Source organism: Neopsephotus bourkii, unplaced genomic scaffold, assembly GCF_033783945.1.
Source record: "Neopsephotus bourkii isolate Nb327-2 ecotype Australia unplaced genomic scaffold, CSIRO-AGI_Nbou_v1 NB_1374, whole genome shotgun sequence".
NCBI lineage: Eukaryota > Metazoa > Chordata > Aves > Psittaciformes > Psittacidae > Neopsephotus > Neopsephotus bourkii.
The window spans coordinates 113,188-132,436 of NW_026901853.1; positions in this window are offsets into that span (position 1 = coordinate 113,188).

The window sequence follows — 19,249 nt, forward strand, 5'->3', positions numbered from 1 at the left end:
ATTAGTTCCTGGCACCGCGGCCTTGGAAAATGCAGCCTTTACACCATTGGTGGCATTCAGGTTCAGGCACAGAGTGAAAAACCCACCTGAAAAAAAATCCAGTGAAGAAGACTGGGAGAGGGGTGGAAGAACATGATGATCTTTGGGGGGTCAGTCTTTTCCAGTCAAGGAGCATGGGATTTAGGAACAATAAATACAATCCACAGACCATGGTGATAATGATGCTTTGATTTGCTGGATGCGAAAAAACTTGCACTGAAGGAAGAAAAGGCAGTTTTCCCTGTATGGCTTGGGAAGGCACTTTCATAGAATCATAGAATGATTGGAAGGGGCCTTAAAGATCATCTAGTTCTAACCCACTTGCCATGGGCAGGGATTTTGGGGCCTCTGGTCCAATTAGAAAGTAGTACCAAGGTGAATATAAACGCCCTTTCTTGCACAAAAGAAAAATCTCTGTGACAAGGCATTGGAATTTCATATTCCCTGGAAAAATTTTCCAGGATACTGCAAGGGTATATCAGAGTTAATAATTGTATGCTATGGTTGATAAAAGATTCCCAAGGGTGCTTCAGTAACTAAGTTTAAGGATTCCCCATGTGAGCTGAGTCAGTGATACAACAGGGTACATGATTACATATGGTAGCCTTACTGCCTTCTAGATAAGATGTAAAATAAGTCTGACTGTAGCAGGACAGAAGATTTCTTTAAGCCTCAAATAAAAAAAGGGGATATATATCTTGTGTATTTAATACTATAAATACATTAAAATATAAATAGTCTTTATTTCCTCAGTATTTAGAACTTAGTCTGATTCTACATATATTTTTCTTCTGATGAACCCAGTGACTATTTTTAATTCCTCTTCTCACCCCCTAATGAAGTTTATGGATTTGCATCAGGATCCTGCTCTTATTACAACATGGGTAAATGTTTTGGGTAGTGTTTGCAGGTGGTGCAGGTCTGCTAGGAAATCAGCTGTGAGCATCCAGATCTTCAGCTGAGTATGCTGATATCTTTTGTTATCTCTGCTGGAAGAGTTCTGCCCTGTAACAAACTTCTGCCCTGAAAGCAGAATATGGGGGTATCTTAGAGGCAGGTTTGTAAGTGTGGAGTCTTCTGATTCAACATGCATGATCAATATTGGATAATCTTACATTTAGCAAGGTTAATATTACACTTCCCTAGTAAAGATATCCAAAGATCAGTGTTATAGGCATAAGTATAGCATGTACTGAAAAGTTAGAGTGGCAATCCATTTGATGTTTGTTGCTCAGCTTGCATTGATTGATTTTCTGACTTAGATGGGAGACACCTGAAGATTTGCAAGCTAAAAATCTGGCTGTTAAATGATATATATTTTTTTTTTATTTTAAAAGGTATTTCTGAGGAAATATTAATTTCTAATGTGAATTTGAACAGGGGAAAGCAGATGATAATGCAGTCACCACTCAGATTTAAATGTAAAAGGGCAAAATCCACAGTAAGATTTGTGGTTGTTGAGTTATGCTGTTTTGCACCAGCCTGGAATCTGGTGCAAATTTCCAGTCCCTTTGGCATGCAAGCTTTGTAGCTCAGTAATGCTGTTTGATCACATTACATGCATCTATTTCTTATGCTCAGTTGTTTTGTTTTTGTTTTTTTTTTCTATTTTCTATTGCAGGATTTACCTAAAATTACAGGAGAAAGCATCTTTTCTAACCTTATTACTCCTCTTTGTAGTGTCACATCCACTCAGTGGCCTCGTTCCTGCTGGTGCTGCTGTCTGCATGTGCTGGATTTCACCAGCCTACCTGGGGACAGAGTGGTTGGCACATGCTGCTGTTGCTTTCTGGCAATGCCAATGTAGTTTAACTTCAGCAACTGAAGGACCAGAGGTGCCAACAGTTTAAAGGCGTAGCTCTCATTGAACATGAAGTATTTAAACTCATATGGCTTTCTACCCCCCGGTAAGGAAGTGTTGGCAGCTTTCACCTTGGAGCTCTGATCATCTACTCTTTTTTTCCTCCTCAAAGTTTGTGCAGGCTAAGCTAGCAATGCCTGAGGTGCTGCCTTCATGGAGCTGCTCAGAGGCTCTTCTTGCCAGATAATAGGGCTTCTGAAAAAGGGAACTTCACTTTGCAGGTTTTTTTTTTGTGTCATCAATCTCTCTGAATAGCTTTTTGGCAGCCTGGAGCAGTTCAGATGGGATAACTGCAATTAGGATGCTGCTGGCAGAAAATTACTTTAAGTTGACTTTGCTTATTTGTTTCAAAAGTCCATAGTTTTTGCAGTTCTTTTGGCTGTAATTCAATTGGAATTCAATATTTAATAAAGGAACTAATGGTACCAGTCAGCATCAACTGAGCTTGTGTTCTGCGTGTAGGTTCTACATGGGTTTGAGCATGCAGCTGTGCTAAGGTCTCAGCCAAGATTCAGAGCTCTCAAAATTGCAGGGCTCCTGTGCTTCAGTCTTTCTCAGTCTGTTGGGGAGGTTTGATAAAGCTTCCTCCATATAGCACTGGTTGTAAGAACATACCCCTGATCATGGGAGTTATGAGCATGCTCACCCTGTTGCAGGCAACCACTGAGCACCACTGTTCCCACCAAGATTTTTCTCCTCTCACAGGCACCCATTTACTGTGCAGTACAGCCTAGGTGTATGGTACCAGCCAGTAGGCAAGCAAGGAACAAGGCAGGCACAAGCCAAAATGTTAAAATAATTGGGCCATCCATTAATTTAAGTAGTCACATTGCTGGGGACTTGAAAGAGTGCTTGAGGTCTTGGCCCTCCATTTAATGGGTTTCTGTACAAAGGCAGCAGTCTGACTGTGACTGGTATGTTCATGAAGTTGTAAGGCTGAAGAAATTAGCCAGGACCCTGACTATCTGGGCCTATGATCTTTATCGAGTTGGCTGTCTTAAAGCATATCTTTTTGCCAGGCATTTGACTGTACTCAGGCATAATTCACTGTTGATGTATACATATATTCAAGCATCTAACTAATCTTCTTTGTATTCTGTAATAGGCAGTGCTGGGGATACCAAAGTCAATATACAAATGTGACTTGTGGATTGTGTTGTCTACATAAAAGTATTGTGTGTGTGTTATTGAACATATTATTCTTGGCATTTTGGCATGGATCGCTGCCTCCTGAAATATTTTGTAGGCTTTATATACTTTTATACTGCTAAGCTGTATTATATTTCCTGTATTTGCATTGGCCTAAATTGATCAAATTTAGCTAAAACCTTGGATTTTGTTCAGCTTGCTGGTGGAAATTTATTTTACTGTATAGCCAGATACATATAAAGTCTTGAAAACAGAGGGTGTGGAGAATCAGTTGCTCATTTGCTTCAAGTATCCCAGGAATAACACAGTATTATAGAGCTTTGAAACAGCTTAGTCCCAAAGCCATAAAAGTACTGAAGATGAGAATTACAAGTGTCGTAAGGAAGACTTTCCACTTAATATGGTCTTGAAATTTCTGAGAGCCTCTGAAATGCTTGTCATTGGCATGACAAGTCCCAAACCAGGGTGAATTCAATGGTTCATGGCTGTGAAGGCATATCAGAATGTTCTGGTGGGATTCTGGCATCCGCAACTGCAAATCCCACCAGAGCACTGAGAGATATGTGAACTTGTTGGCTGCTGTGGATGTTTCAGAAGTGTGATGGATGGACTTGCTATGTGTTTCAGAGAAATATTCCAACTTCACTGGAATTAATCGGGAGACACCAGGATTTGGGGTAGATCTCAAGTCAAAGCCTGGCATTCAGAAAATTTGAGATTCTGGGTTGTAGTGCCAGCTTTGGTAAAGGAAGAGCTATACAAAGAAAAAAAATTAAAAAAAAAAGATAGGGAAAGAGATAAAAATAAGAAAGATGAGGCATATTAGAATAATCCTATTAGAAAAAAATACAAACAAAGAAAATTTAAAGTGGTGACAGATGTAGATACCTGGAAACTTAGTGACGTCAGAGATCTTCAGTGACTGCTAAACAAAGTGTGACTTATGCCAATTTCTAAGGTGTTTTTTGGTTCAGATTGAGGCTAACTGTATGAAGGATCTCTTGCTTTCTTTACCTTTAGCAATATTAAAAAAAATTATAAATAATTAAAGTTGTTTGATTTGTTGTTTTTTTTTTAAAGTTTGTTCCTGAAGAGGTAAAGTGCTTTCTTTCATACTTTGAGAACCTTTGTCTTTCACATTAGGATCTATTTGAGAACAGTTGCTTCATCCAATTATGCTCAACTCATTAGATGTACTAAATTTCATTTTTTCAAACTTCTTGTTTTCCAGTTCTTTGTCTCCAGGAGGGAATTCTCTTCTGTATGTCTGAGGTGTGTGTTATTGTAGCTCTATTTTCACTGGCAGTGAAGTTCTGAGGAGTCATTTCCTTCAGGCTTGATGCATCCCAGTTGCTTATGTGAACTGTTTCCCAAGGTACAAGGTAGATTGATTAGTTGGAGAAAGATCTGACCACAGTACAAAAAGTAATTTCCTTATCTGGGAAAGATGTCATTATTGTTCATTCCTAAAATATGTCAGCAGTACCAAGAGTACCTCTAGTAACATTTGGAGATGGTCGTGGCTATTCTCAGAGGTCCAGTGTGTCCAAATAGAAACTGAGACTGCAAAGGTCTGTGAAACACTAATGTGGTGATTTTGGGGTTATGAATGTAACAGACCATAGTTTAAGCCTGTGCAGCCAATTCCTAAGGGGTTTTCTGGTTCAGATTGAGTCTAACAGTATGAAAGATGTCTTATTTTCTTCACCTTCTGCAAACTAAAAATACTATTAAAAATACTTTTATGCCTAACCCCTGGGCTTGTGCAGGATCTCTCCTTCTGCTGGAAAAAATGGAAATTTACAGTTTAGACCCTTGTGTGTTCCTGTGTTCAGATCAACCTTCTACGGTGCCTGTTATGTATTTCTATGTGTAGTAATTAAATTACTGATTAATGCTGATTTATATTATTTTTATGTTCAGTTTAATTCCACAGAAATGTTTCATATCAGAGTTCAACTGAGTTAGTCTTCATGTTGAAGTTGTCTCCTCCATTGTTAGGAGCAAATAGATAATATTTTGGGGAAAGAAGGAGAAAAGGAATACGCAGATTAGCATGAGCATGAGAACAAAGCTCAGGTGGACTATGATGTCTTTGCAAGCGAGGGAGATGTAAAGAGCTATTGAATCTGAGCCTCGATCTCTTTGCACATGAATCCTTTTCCCCACTGTGATATGGAGATCATGAACTTTGAGTTCAGTATTCTCTTTGGTAGTAGAATAATGAATTATATAAAAGGTAGTTTCCCTTTATTAGGGGTAAAAAGAAAAAAAAATTGGACAGAGTCTGCCTTCTGCAGTGTAGGCTTCATCTGCTATGGAAAAGGAGGGTCTTTGGGTTTGGTTTGGATTTTGTTTCTTTCAAATAGATGGCTCACAGGTTTTCAATATAGAGTGTAAGTTTTATCCCAAAGATGCTAAATCTTATCAAGAGATACTTTAGTGTGGGTGGAAGTTTTATTTGTGAAGTTTGCATATCTGAAAGACTAGGTGATGAGTTATCACCGAAATATGTCTATTCAGCATTGGCAATGCTCACCCAGATGCTCCTGACAGGGGAAAAACTGCTTCACTGATACGGGCAAGACAAACTGCCCTTTTTCTCATCTAAGACAAGGAAAAAATGTAGAGTTCTATTAAAATGAAGACATTACATACATTACTTGCTCTCATTTTCTTGCTCTATTGTCAACTTTTAATATAGATTGATGTGAAAGATAAAATTGTGTTATTAAAATCATGGCTTTAGGTTGGACCTCAGCTGGTGATGGATTTATTAACCAGTACATCTTGTGTGCCTGCTTACATCGTAGGTTACTAGGACTAGTAACAAGAATGATACAGAAGGTATTTGCCATAGCAGTTTCAAAGGCATCCACACAAAGCACTTGTCCATCAAAATTAGCTTCAGGCATTTAATGACAACCACCCTAGCATACAAATATAACCTTTTAGACCCATTTCCAGCAAGACACTGGAGTGTTCTCCCAAATGAATGGCTGGGAGTTCTAGTGAGATAGCAACAGGAAAGACTATTGAGCATAAAGACTATTGAACAGAAAAGCAAATGGAATAGTTAGGACATTATTTTTTTTTTTGCACATATTTATTATTCCAGCTTCTGGAATTTGGTCTTCCCATTTTGTGTCATTATAAGAATCAAATCACTGAAAACATTTTGGCCTAAGTTCCTCACTTAGGAGCATGAGTACAATGACCATAAATTAACAGGTCCAGCTGGAATGTGAACAATTCTTTATTTACAGAAGGTGGTAATTTGCAGTTTCTCAGTTCAGTGCAAATAAATTTTATTTTTATAGTTTGTCTCATTAATTTAATTCCATATGTCACACCCAGAGTATTGTCTGGAATATTCTGCATTGTTAGTGACATTTTATTAAGCTCATAATAGAGTTGAAAATGGTAATTTGACGTAGCTTATTTGTGGGGATTTGACTTAAAATGCATGTCTGTCTGTCTCTGTGCATGTGTGTGAGAAAGAGAGAATGAGTCGTCAAAAAAGGAAAAGCAAATTACTTTAGGAGCTACATCTCCTTCAATTATTAGTAATTTAAATACAGGACCTCTTTAGGGGCTTTAGAAATGAGGCCACTGAATCTGTTTTGATCTGGATTCTTTACAGCCAACAAAAGGGTTAACCGCCTGGAAGAAGGTGGGCATTTTGAAGCACATTTTGCCTATGAGATAAAGATCATATGAAAATTTACATGTTAATAGAACATTTAAGGGGGGAAAAAAATTGCTCCTTGTCAATTGATTGTATAAATATTTTATCTGGTGTAATATTAGAGGAAGGCAAGCGTGAAGACATTCCGTTTGAATAGTTTTTGAGAGGAAAATTAGGACATTATTGTTGAAGAAATAATATAAAATGGGGAGCTACAAGCACTTGATCTAAACTGTAAAAACCTTTCATGCACTCTGGCAGAAAGCGCAGATTAAATCCATAATGAAATGGGTAACTTTAGGCCTGCATAAATTTCCAAGCAGTCTCAGTTTCCCAGGAATCTCTCTCTGCTAGATTAATGGCTAGCAGCCTGCCACATAATGAAGTAGTTTGCCTTGGCAATGTGCTCATGAATTTATTATGGTGTCCACAAGTGTGCTATATGGCCTAGACATCTTTATAAATCCTGGATTTAGAGCTGCAGCGATGAGCCATTTCGGTTCTAATGGTGAGGTTGATTTATCACTGTGGTCCTCCACTCCACCCTCCAACCCCCTCCCTGAAAGTTATAAAAGGAAAATACAGGTCATATCATTGATGGAAATGAAATGTGAAGGTAATTAGATAATGCCAAATGGATATGGGAAAAGGTGCACTGCTGAAATTTTAAATATGTTGGTAATTTTTTCCTTGGAGCAATTATATCAGGTTGATTTATTTTTACAGTTTATAATCACTTAACTACCTGTGGCTGATTTTAACCAGAGCTTGTGCCTTCGGAGACAAGAAGTAGAGCTTTTCAGTCCAGGATTGTTTATTGTAAATTCATTTATCTCAAAATACCTAATTTATTATGCAATTTACACAAGTCACAGCTCATTGCTGATGGGGAATAATGATTACCCATTTGGCTCCTTGTAAACTGTTCTCTGTGGCTTTATAAAATAATCAACAGCCAAAGCTGCAAGGATTTAAAAAATTCTCTATATTGAAACTAAAACCTGTGGTTTTTATCTCCAGAAGACACTGGAGAACAGTAGAATACAAAGCAAATTGTCTAGAGCTGTTTCAAATCAATGCATGAGTAGTCCAGAAATTACTATGTTGGATATTTATAAGTCTCATTTGAATTACAGGGGGACCAGGGCTTTCCATGGGAATTTGGACAAAAGAAGCAGAGAACTTTTTGGCAACCAAGGTAATGGAGCTCTGAAAAGAAAAGCATTACCATGTAATAGTGTTTTACAGACCAAAAGAAATAGGTCCATCCTGAGATTTTCAAAGGTATGTCAAGGAGTTAGAGGAGAGCACTATGGTCCTGCAGCAGCCCTGCTGTTGGGAGCATGGAGACTTCTGCAGCAAATCTTGAGCTGCTTTAAACTGAAGCTTCCAACAGGTTGTTCAGTTCTCAGTCCTGAGGAGACAGCTCCTGTGAAATGGCAGATTTGTGTGATCTGTAACCTGGAGGATAGTGGGTGGCAGAGGTGGGTGTCACAGGGCTTTGAGTTGGTTTTGGCAGAGTGATAATGTACTATTTTTTTTTATGTTTTTAAACCAAGAAGGTAAAGTGCAGTACTAACAACCTAGAGACAGGCAGGTCTAAAAGTGGCATTTTGCTTTAAAAAAGTACAAATTGCTACAGTCATTTTGACCTTGATAAAAAGCTCCCTCACATCCCCTGAATGACTTTGGTGCTGGCTGGTTGTACGCCAGGCATGTGAAAACTCCCCCTTGATGGTCCAGACTTCCTTGCTGTTTTTTGACTCGCTTAAATTTGGTGGTAACACTTAAAATGCCTGGTGACGGGTCACCAGCTAAAGGGATATTTTGATAATCCACGGCCTGTTAAGCACTTGAATCACAAAGGTGGGGAAAAAGAACCAGGTTGGTTGGGTGGGGTTGAGTCCAAAGTCATCTTCTAATGCTTGAAAAGCATTTTAAAACCTGCCTTTGCAGAGAGACCTTCCTGCAGCTCACATTGCTCCTTGTGTCTGGTCAATCTGTCGGCAACTTTTTGGGACATAAATTTTGTTGGTCTTTAAAGAGCCCTATGCCTGCAGCATAGTTGTCATTTTCTGTCTGAAGTAATTGGATTGAATCAAAGTTCTTTCTCAGCTGGAATAGTTTTCACTTGCAGTTTATCCTGCTTTGTGAGTAACAAACGCTACTAAAACTGGACAAGGATTACACTATGCCAACAACTTGGAGTTGTACTATATAACTCTCTATTTCTTTGAAGACATTCAACTTGCCTATGGTGTTTTGAACTTGGGAAAGTGAGAACTTCCAGATCTCCATTCTGTGTTAGGTAAATCCCTCTCTCATCATGCCTGATTTGTGTCTGGTCACCCTGGGACATCAAGTTTAGATTAAAACTGAGCTCATTGAGCCTGGGCATACACAGCTGCTGAAAGGTAGCACTGTGTTCCGAGCTTGGTCCTTCCTTCTAGGGCTACTGATGAGTAGAAGTGAAAAGAATCTGCCTTGCTGCTTTTAAAAGTACTTCTGCATTCCAAAATCAATATAGAAAGTGGCAGATTCAAAGTGAAGCTTGAATCAATCTACTGAGGTTTAAGCTTCTCCAATGGACTTTTTTTTTTGTTTTTCTTCTGATATTCCCATTCAGTGCTGAATTTGTCCCAGAGAGGAGAAAGGAAGGTGAGGACCATCTCTGTGCCTCCTCCTATATGTGCAGATGTGGATTTATGGGTGCCTACATGCACACACCACCACCATCAGTAATGCTGTTTCATGACTTTGGAGAAGCTCTTTTGAACGAAGTGTTTGGTGCATTTGGTATAGAAGTGTCATCTTGGCATGAACTAGTGTAATATTACTGATGCTACTGAAAGAAAATACAAGTGCTATTTCTCCAGCTGATTTACCTTGAAAATTTAGGGGAGAGTGAGCGAGCTCCTACGTGGTGCTGAAACTACAATGACCTAGAACCTTAACATTCCTAAATGGGGAATTATTCTCCACACAGGGGAGGACTACAGAATGGTTACACTTGGGCCAATCTCTTCCTAGTCTCTCTCTGACTACTGAAGTGACTGCTAGATGTAAGCTTGGAGCAACACACTAGTTAGGCCAGAGATTTTGCATGCTGTCTTCTCTTTTATGATCATAGAATCATAGAATTATAGAATAGGTAGGGTTGGAAAGGACCTTAGGATCATCAAGTTCCAACCCCCTGCCATGGGCAGGGACACCTCACACTAAACCATACCACCGAAGGCCTCGTCCAACCTAGCCTTGAACACTGCCAGGGATGGAGCATTCACAACCTCCCTGGGCAACCTATTCCAGTGCCTCACCACCCTAACAGGAAAGAATTTCCTCCTTATATCGAATCTAAACTTCCCCTGTTTAAGTTTTAATCCATTACCCCTTGTCCTATCACTACAGTCCCTAATGAAGAGTCCCTCCCCAGCATTCCTATAGGCCCCCTTCAGATACTGGAAGGCTGCTATGAGGTCTCCATGCAGCCTTCTCTTCTCCAGGCTGAACAGCCCCAACTTTCTCAGCCTGTCTTCATACAGGAGGTGCTCCAGTCCCCTGCTCATCCTTGTGGCCCTCCTCTGGACTTGTTCCAACAGTTCATTGTCCTTTTTATGTCGAGGACACCAGAACTGCACACAATACTCCAGGTGAGGTCTCACAAGAGCAGAGTAGAAGAGCAGGATCACCTCCTTTGACCTGCTGGTCACGCTGCATTTGATGCAGCTCAGGATACGGTTGGCTTTCTGGGCTGCAAGTGCACACTGAAGCCAGCTCATGTTCATTTTCTCATCGACCAGCACCCCCAAGTCCTTCTCCTCAGGGCTGCTCTGAATCTCTTATCTGCCCAACCTGTAGCTGTGCCTGGGATTGCTCCCACCCAGGTGTAGGACCTTGCACTTGGCATGGTTAAACTTCATGAGGTTGGCATCAGCCCACCTCACAAGTGTGTCAAGGTCCTCTGGATGTCATTCCTTCCCTCCAGCGTATCAACCGAACCACACAGCTTGGTGTCATCAGCAAACTTGCTGAGGGCGCACTGAATTCCACTGTCCATGTCAGCAACAAAGATATTGAGCAAGACCGGACCCAGCACTGATCCCTGAGGGACACCACTCATTACTGGTCTCTAGCCAGACATTGAGCCATTGACCACAACTCTTTGTGTGCAGGCATCCAGGCAGTTCTTTATCCACTGAGTGGTCCATTCATAAAATTGAAGTCTCCCCAATTTAGAGACAAGGATGTCTGGAGAAGAGAAGGCTGCGTGGAGACCTCATAGCAGCCTTCCAGTATCTGAAGGGGGCCTATAGGAATGCTGGGGAGGGACTCTTCATTAGGGACTGTAGTGATAGGACAAGGGGTAATGGGTTAAAACTTAAACAGGGGAAATGATATATAGGGAAGGAAATTCTTTCCTGTTAGGGTGGTGAGGCACTGGAATAGGTTGCCCAGGGAGGCTGTGAATGCCCCATCCCTGGTAGTGTTCAAGGCCAGGTTGGACGAGGCCTTGGGGGATACAGTTTAGTGTGAGGTGTCCCTGCCCATGGCAGGGGGTTGGAACTTGATGATCCTAAGGTCCTTTCCAACCCTACCTATTATATGATTCTATGATTCTATGTCATGTGGGAAAGTGTTGAATGCTTTACACAAGTCCAGGTAGATGATATCAACTGCTCTACCCCTGTCCATCAGTTCTGTAGACCCATCATAGAAGGCCACCAAATCGGTCAGGCAGGATTTCCCCCTAGTGGAGCCATGCTGGCTGTCACAAAGCACCTTGTTGATTTTCATGTGCCTTAGCATGCCTTCCAGGAGAATCTTCTCCAAGATTTTGCGAGGCACAGAGGTGAGACTGACTGGTCTGTAATTCCCCGGGTCATCCATTTTCCCCTTCTTGAAAATGGGGGCTATATTTCCCTTTTTCCAGTCGTCAGGAACTTCACCTGACTGCCATGATTTTTCAAAGATGATGGCCAGTGGCTTAGCAACTTCATTTGCCAGCTCCTTCAGGACCCGTGGATGGATTTCATCAGGACCCATGGACTTGTGCACGTTCAGATTTCTAAGATGGTCTCGAACCAGTTCCTCTCCTGCAGTGGGCCCAAGCTCTTCATACTTATACTGAATTGCACACTAGTGTCCTGAAAATGCAGGAAAGCTAGTGGTTGGGTTTTGGATTATTTTTTGTTGCCTGGCAACTTTTCAGAGAAGAAAATTGTAAATGCTTCTATAACAAAAATTGTTATTTTCATCCCTGGGGGAGAGTAGAACTTCACTTTCAAATGTGATTTTGCCGAGGCTGTCCTGATATAAAAGATGAGAATATGAGAATGTAATTGTTGTAATGGTCTTCTGCAGTCATGGGGACTAGATTCCTAGTTTAAACTCTTGAAGTTTAGAAGGAGCTCAAAATAGGACTTTTCAGAGTAGGATAAAAAACTTGAACATAGAGAAACTCTTATCGAAATACCTCCCCCCCTTTTAAAAAAGGGAAAGGACTAGTTCTGCGTGTTTTGTTGTGTAAATGAGTTACTTACAAATTCTCAGCATCAAACAGTCAAGGCTGGAAATAAAAATTCTTCATGTTCCTGGAGAAAATTTGATAGTGATGTGTATTTGATCAAATATTTGTTTTATAAGTTTCCAGACGTTCACACATCCCTTTGAGCTGGCTGGGGCTGGCAGCCTTCCATACGCTGGCATAGGTAATCCACCACAATTACTTGAGTTTTGCCCATAAATAAATTCTCACCTTTCTGGAACAGACGGTCCTGGCTCATTACAGGTGCTGTTGGTATTTGCGTAAAATGTGTTAGTATCTGTTGTGAACCAGGTAGCCTCTGAGTGCCACGGCTGCTGGGTCTAGTTCTGGAGCCTTTACTTTGTTTGGTTTAGTTTGGTTTTTAATGTCCCTTGTAATTCCATGAATTCTGACTTTATGCAGCCCACTTAAGTCTGTTTTAGCTGATGCTTCTCAAGTAATGTGTTACATATTGGTTCTAAGGAAGCTAAATAACTCTTGAAAACATCTGCCTGTTTCTTAATTTTTCAGGGACTACTGTAATAAGAAGCCTAAAATTTCATTTAGCTGAAGTTAAGATTTAAAAGATAAGTACTGTTCAGTTGACTAATCAAATAGTCATAAAAGCTCTTTTCTGAACTGTAATTACATTTATTCAGTTCTGGGTTTGATTTATTTTTTTTATTTTAATTGTCAGCCCTGCTACACCATGATGCTAATAGAAATGTTATTGCAGCCAATATGGGCTAAAATGATTTCTGATGATTATTAATGAGAGCAATAAGAAGGTATCTTCATATAAAGTCAGCATTAAAGAAATAATTCATTTCACCTGATATAATTAGATTGTAGCATTTAAATAGCCTGGGACTTCCTCTTAATTGTGATTAGTTGTAGCTTTTTCCTTTTAGTACAGTATTTAACTCTTCCTCCACTACTACTTCTGTTTCTTTTATGAAGTAATTAAACATGAATTGCTTGGTGTCTTTGAATAAATATATCCAAGGATTTAGTGGCTGTTAAATGGAATAGCTGCCTGTTAGAAATACTTGTGCACAGTGCCCATAACTGGAGGTGTGAACTATCACTGTACTATAATGTTTTATTTGGCACGTCATTATACAAATGCACCAATTGTTGCTTTGGTTGCAAGAATCACAGAGGGTGTCTTTGTTGGGAGCAATTCTAAAAATGAATTTTAATAGAATTAAATGAGAGAAGAATAGTTGTCATCTGTATTTCACCAAGAGATAAGCAGGATCCACAAAGGCTTGTCTGGAACTGTCGCCTGAAGGGGGTGGTCTGAAATGTCACGGTGCCAAACCCTGGGCCCCTGCATTTCCTCTGCGGTGCAGGACTTTGGGTGACTGCACAATATGTTACGGGAGGTGAATCTTGTTCTCCAGTACTGCCCTGTTTTGCTGTCTCAGGAAAAATTAACTGTTCTAAGTGAAGTCAGTCCAACTGCTCGCTGCTCAATATCTGGTGGATAAATCTGATTTGAAGATTTATTTTGCCACTTCAACGATGCTGAACATGTGGGGGAAGCACATTTGTAGTACCCCAGTTCCACAGCTTTTAAGGATTTGAAACAAAACCTTGTTTCACCCTTCTATTAATTTAACTAGGTTTTGAAGAGCTCTAATGATTTGGAATTTAAAAGGATGGTCACTTGGGAGTTATGTTATAAAAGTTAACTGTATTTATGACACACTACTGTAAGAAATGAGCATCTATCATAACAGTAAAGCTGATACATAAGAGAGCTCTCTGAGGACAAGTTAGAACCATTTTTCCCTTCCTGAGAAATGCACATATTTCTTACTTAGGCCCACTAGTGCACCTGGAGAGACTCTCGGAGTCTGGTTGCTGCTGGTTGCTCCCAGCTAATATGCATTGATTTACTTTTGCTCTGGAGTACAGGAAGATAGAGGAGAATCTGCTGATCAGTCTTCCATGTTCTCTGCTGTGTCTGTACCTTGTTTAACTATTGAGATAGCTAAGCATTTAGAGTGTAATTATTTTCTCCTATACTTTTGCAAACTCTATGCTTATTTTTCCATGGTAACAAGATGTAATTTTAAAACATTTGGATGTATTTTGGTGCATTACTACTCTGTATACTGTATATTTGATGTGTGAGGGAAATAAAATACTAATTACTTGATATCATCAAAGGCTGGAGGTGTTGCACAGTTGAGGACTGCTTTCTCTGATGTTTACATGTAGTCTTCTTCTCAGACATCTTTTGCACCACGTTATTTTGCACCCATAAAGTCTGCGGGCAGCTGTTTTGTGCCTATGGAACGGGCAGAGTGGTTGTTTTCTCTAGAATAAGTAATACCAATTCTATTCAAAGTGAGGCTTCGCCAGACTCCATTTTTGATGGCTTTGACACATGCTAGTGACAGATGCGTAAAATCTTTCCTGTAATCTGTGTTTATTGCATAAGTTGAGCTGATGAGAGTCACAAGTGTGGAGTGTGAATCCAGCATGTGCAAGGATGCCTTCCCCCTCTTCAGCTATGCCTGGTTTCCATTTTGATGAAAAATAATTAATGGACTTCGATCAACCTGGTCTAGTGGAAGGTGTCCCTGCCTGTGGCAGTGGTTGGGACTGGATGAGCTTTGAGGTCCCTTCTAACCCAAACTATTCTAGGATTCTATGATATGATTTCAGAAATGCCAAAGGTAAATAATGAATGAAACTAGACTACCAGTGATCTATTCCAAAGGCTGTAATGTGTTAAAAGGATCTGCAGAGCTAACTTAAATGTATTCTTTGAAGGCTGGCTCAAAAGAGCTATTAATACTGATGACACTTTCACAACCTGTGCAGAATTTTGCAGGGAGTACGAGCAGAGGAGGGGAAGGATTGAGCGATGGGTATTCTGGTTTTCAGAAATTGCTGAGGAGTACTAGAGCACCAAACAAAGGCTGGGCGACCTACTCTGCCAGTACAGCCTCCTCCTGGTGTGCCAATATCCCTGCACTTGAGCCTTCCAAGAGCACAATGGATGAACAGATTGAAATGTACCAAATTCTATAGTGGTTTGTTTGGGTTTTCTGTGGATAAATGTCCATCAGAGATTGTTGAAACCACTGAATTTACTTAACTGTGTTGAGACTTAAAGGCAGGCTTCAACTTTGGTTTCCTGAGAGCACTCAGACTGCTTCACTTGAATCATCTTAAAATATATCTGCATCAACCCAAAATATATTGTGATTTCTAATTTTGTCTAAGATCAGTCTGTTTTCATTTTCTCTACAAAAGCAGATCATTTAGGGAAGTCACACTGCATTTTCTCTTTATCATTTTCTCTGAATGCAAATTGATAGAATATGTGAAAAGATCTGAAATATCAAGCCAATTTGTCATATTACCACTATTGCAAAATTTCAAGGGTTTGTGACAAAGATAAGTAAGAAAAAGAATGGATAAAATTGGATTAAAAATCCTGCCTGTGTTGGTTTTCAAATAGAGATACTATTCCTCAAAGTTAAAATCAGCAATTGATGAAAATTCACATTTATATAGTGTTTCCAGAATTTGAAGTGAATTTGTCTTCCATTCTCACACTGCTGTTTGAAAGCAGGTAGAAGAGAAATTTTAACGAGAAAATCATAGAATATCCTGAGAAGGAAGGGATCCATGAGGATCAAGATACACAAAATGAGTTGTTTTAAGATGGAAGACTGAGTTTCTAAGTCCTCAGTTGCTGCTTATTTGGCTTCTGGTGAACTGTAAAGAGGTTCATCCTGGAGAGGTGGTGCTGTGTCCTTCACAGAGGCCATTCAAAATGATAGGAAAAATCCAGGTATGGAGCTGTTAGTTGTAGAGGGTAAAATTAAGGGAAGCTTAAATAAAACTATGTAGGTGGTTAAGAACAAAAGCCTAATGAGTATACAGGTGAATGTCCTTGGAATAGGTTGTGGTTTTTTAAAGTTACATATTCCTGATGCCCCCTGTTTTTACATTCCATCTGGGGGACAATCTGACACTGAAGTCTTCATATCTTGATCCTCAGTGCACACTTGGAATTAGGAAGTCAGTATCTGCTCATCTCAGCATGTGTTATCTTTTGCTGTGATCAACCTTGTATTTTCAAAAGTGTTTCCTGAATTGGGATGTACTTTTTGGCATCTCTGGTGGGTTTCTGTCCCCAGAAAGCCAAACAAACTTTTGCATTTGTTTTAGGGGTAGGGTTTACCAAACAGCTGCAGCTCCACTCTAAGCCAGTTAAGACTGCAAGCTTTCACTGTTTCTGAAATCAAAACCTGTGTAGTCTCAAATCAGGGACCTGCTAGCAACAAAAAAAGAAGATTTTAGTATCGGTTCGGTGGCTGAGGGCAGGTAAAAATTATTTTTTTGCTACCTAAGGAAACCCAGCTCTTTCAAAACAATGCTTCTGTTGTTTTAAAAAATGGTTTTTAAATAAAAAAATGTTTTATTCCACTTGCATTTCTTAAACCAACCAGATAACAATTGCACTGCTACCTCTCAAGCTGTTTTAAACACAGACCACAGAATTCTCTCTCTAAACCTTAATTTGAATACCACAATCTCTCCTTTTTCTTGTGCCCCATTCACACACCCTGCATAACAAACGTTAACATAGGTAGGACTTTGCCTCATCAAAGAAAACATTCTCATGAAATATCATGTGTATAAAATATATATAATCTTCACCAGAATGTGACTGCATGTTTTCTCCCTTTCTGCCTTGTATTTTGTCAAACATACACTGTATATTAATGTAATGCTTCAAAAAATAATAGATTGGTTCATTTAGTTGTGCCTGTGTTATCTCATTTTACGAAGCATATGCATGTCTTTTAATCTGCTGTTAACGTTTTCTTCAACTTTGCCCCCCTGCCTGTCTCATGCTGACAGTAGGCGAGGGAGGTTTGTTTATCCTGCTCCAGTTCTGGGATGTTTTCATCTTTAATTGTAGGCCAGGGAGCAGGGACCTCTCTGGCACTTACGTTTTCCCTGTCTATGTAAATGCAAGCATGTTGGCTGCACTGGTGGGACCTTCTTTCCCTTCAGGGTTACTTATGCAGCAGATGCATTGCCAATCCTCTTATTGTACCGATATTGATCCCACCTCCCCATAATGAACTGTAACAACAACTCTATTATTCGCAGGTACCTGATTGGCTGAGGATAATATGAAATTAGCTGGCGTGCATCGGGCCTGTCAGTATCGATTTCCCTATCCAGATTACTTGTTACAAAAGAATAGAGCTGTCTGCACCATAATTGAACAAGTTAACTCCTTGTCTCATAAAATGTAAGCCCATATTGATTGCCTACTGTAGTATGCAGAAGGAGGAAAGTTATAATGGTATTTAATCGCCATGGTGCTGAGAGGCCTTTTTTTTTTTTTTTTTGCGAACCAAGTGACAGCTGCTGAGAAAAGGCTTGAGGCTTCCTTGCAAGCAGAGAAAACAGCAGGATTTCTCTGAGTGGCACACAATGAGGGGCCACGGTGAATACAGAGAGCTCCCAGCTTCTGTTGCCCAGCTTGCAGTGCTTCTGCCACTGCTAAATGCAGTCATTTTTCTTTTAATTACTTTGTGAGTGAATGGCAGGGCACATTCGGGGGTGCATTGCTTGGGTCCTTAAGCCATGGAGTGTCCTTGAAGCTTGTGCTTTAAGTGCACCCTTATTTTAAGCATCAAGAAATACAGCTCAAAATTCAGAGTGGAAGATGTTTTGTGGGCATGGAGGGTCCAAGTTGCACCATCAGGCCAGTTGCGAGAGGAAGGGGATGGCATGTTCTGGTCTGGGGAACTGCTGGGCATCTCCTGGGCTCAAAATGAGGTTGGATGTTTGCAGGGTGTGCCGGCATGCTGCTGCTTGAATGAACTTGTAAGAGCTGTCTGTGTGCAGTGACATTTTCAAAAGAAAAATCCCTGTGAGTCCACCCGGTGTGTGTTTGACTACCAGCCCGTGTCATGGGAAGCACTGTTTGTAAGGCTATGACAGAAGGGATGTGCTCTGCCCTGCAGGCTGGGGCTCTGGTTGTTTTGCACTATGGAAGGCTCTAGTGGAGTTGCAGCGATGGGTAAAGGCCTTGAAGAAAACACCTTGTTGTCAGGGACTGACTGGTTCCTGGCCTGCAAGGTCTTGCTGTGCCATTGTTTTCTTTGTGGCTGTCATCAGCAGTTTATTTGTAGTTTCCTGTTCAAACTGACCTCCTCTCATGCTGATAGCTTTCTACCCCTCTACTTTTTGTTGGGTTTTTTTTTCCATTCCCTTGAGTTCTAAGTTTTTTGTTTTGTTTGTTTTTCTGGAGATATAACAAGGACTAAATACAATACCTAAACATGTTATGCTACTCCTCCCGTGGCATTATATATATTCCTCCCCGCTTTAACCTGGTAAATTTGACAACTTCTCCTTGCCACTCCTCTCATGGACCCCTAGGCACTGCTGGAATTGACTAGCTGTTACTTTTCCAATAAATTCAAGGGAAGCAGTAGTTTGTTTTCACCTGCTTTCCATTTTATCATGCTTTCTTATCAGCTAGATTGCTTAGATTTCTCAGAAGTGCCATGTAAGTTCCTCTTCTCTCCCTTTCCAACCTTAATTTTTTATGATGCAGAATTTAATAGGCAGCATTTAATAAAGATACAAATGCTTGAACAAAGGCACCAGATTTGCTGGCATTTATCTCATTTCACTTTTTCTCAAGCAGTAAGGGAATAAGACCAGAGGATTCTGTTTTCCCACGGAGCTGTGCAAGGCTGAAGAAATCCTAATCAAAAGTAGAAGAGATCATGTTGAGGAGAGAAATCAAAGAGGAAGTGATGTAATGCTGAGGGTGAGAGAGGTGTTGCTCCAAGTCACAGAATCTGGATGTAAAGCATGGAATAGGATGCATTTATATCAGCTTGCTTCCCATAGAGCCTTGAGAAATAGAATCCAGATAAAGAGATAGAGGTTAGAAACACGGTGCTAACTGAAAGAAAAAAACAAACAC